This window comes from Fragaria vesca, linkage group LG1, assembly GCF_000184155.1.
Source record: "Fragaria vesca subsp. vesca linkage group LG1, FraVesHawaii_1.0, whole genome shotgun sequence".
NCBI classification, from domain to species: domain Eukaryota; kingdom Viridiplantae; phylum Streptophyta; class Magnoliopsida; order Rosales; family Rosaceae; genus Fragaria; species Fragaria vesca.
This window is the reverse complement of record NC_020491.1, coordinates 9,660,185-9,662,032: the sequence shown is the minus strand read 5'-3', so window position 1 is coordinate 9,662,032 and position 1,848 is coordinate 9,660,185.

The following is a 1,848-nucleotide window of genomic DNA, read 5'->3' as shown; positions in this document are numbered from 1 at the left end:
GGAATTGTATATACACTAATGTGATAAACTTATTTGAGATTATCCCCTAATGTGGGGACAACAATATGGGTCATGGCAACGGCAGAAAACGTCGTGCCGATGTCTAGAAAAGAGGAGGAGGTGTTGCCGGCTCTAATAGCGACACTCCCGGTCTAGACACCATTTTGTCAAAACTACTCACGTCAGCTCATGACATTAATGCAACCGTTGTGGATCTTCGGATCACTGGTTCAAGATTGTCAAGCTCCTTTAAATTGTGAATGCATACAAAAAGGTATGGAAAATCAATATGAGGACAAAAACGTCATCCTCATGATCGCGAATTTCAAAGATTCGGATCCTGCTCTAGCTACCCATGACTTTGATGTCATCGGCTAGACATTGATTTTCGTTCCAAGTTATATGTACTAAGACGTTGTATCGACGTCTTTTGTCTATTTGAGACCTCGATGTACTCACATTAACAATAATGAATGCCTTGAGAATTTTTCGAAGTGAAACTATTCTCCTCTTATGGTTCATATTGATTTACAATCAAGATGTACACTTACATCGTCTTTAGAAACATGACATATTGTGCCGATTTTGGTCCCTTCCTTTGAAGGTGACTCATGGCACTGCATCCTCAAGGAGGATCGCCCACGTGTTTCCGGTTAAGTCTTCTACCCTATAGCGGATTTTTCATCATCAATTGTTCAACTAGGCTCATCCAAGCTCAGTGTGATGTCTTAGAATTGTCAGAAATTAAGGAGATAGTGGTTTTAAGTGTGCCTCGCACTACCGACCCTCCACGGACATGCCTGGTCATACTGACTTGGAGTTACCGAAAGCTTTTGATTTTGGATCCCCCTACGCTATTAAACCAATTGCCGTCTTGCAAAAGACGTTGAAGATTTATCAAAGCTGGAAAATTATCATCATAATCGGATCCTCTAGGTCCTCTGAGTTAGTTTATATTCATGTCAGGGCGCTTTTGCTAACTAGTCGTGGAGTTTACGACCTTAGAACGATCGAAAGGACTTGGTTTTGATCATACACACGTCACTTTTGGCTAAGGCAAAAGCCTACACGCCACCTGCAAGCTTCACAGCTTCGCACATGCCAAATCTGCGAAAAACAGCAATCTGTCCCTTCTGGACAGTCAATTTCGTTTGAGCTTTGTGAACAGCTCCAGACGAACCAGACAGTGAGCTTTATATCATTGGAAAGCTCTATGAGTCTAGTTTTCAGAACTTTTCACGGTTCATCCATATCTGTTTTAACGAAGAAGTTATGGCTGTTTTAGTGCGCAAAGGTCATTCTACGCGGAAATTTTTATGCACTCTCGGGATTGCAGCTTTTCGTAGCTTCTTTCAATCCTTCTAAATAGTTCAAGTAGAACTATTTACTCGCCTATCTACTCCTTGTAGTTATGTCTCATAGAGACATTGAGTGCTTCGCAGATAGTGGAATTATCCACAACATTCTAAGGAACCATGTTGAGCTTTAAAAACATTCATGCTAATGGTTTTCATTTAAAAACATATTGTGAGAATGAACAAGAATTCTTTTGTGTATACCTCCTCATGAATGCGAACTGAAGCGCATCTTGGAGAAATTCATGAGTCAATCTAGTGAACTGTATGTCACTACGATTCGAATATCGAATCCCATGTTGTCGCCAAACATGATATTTGGGACACCGACTCATATAGGCTTTGGTTTGACCAAATTGGTCAACCTGGAAGAGATATAATGGTCCAAATTTTGAGAAATTCTCATGAACATCCATTCTTTCGCTCAAAACGAAGACATTCGAGATCTAGCATCACCATGAAGCATGGTGGTGACCCGGGGGACATTGACGTC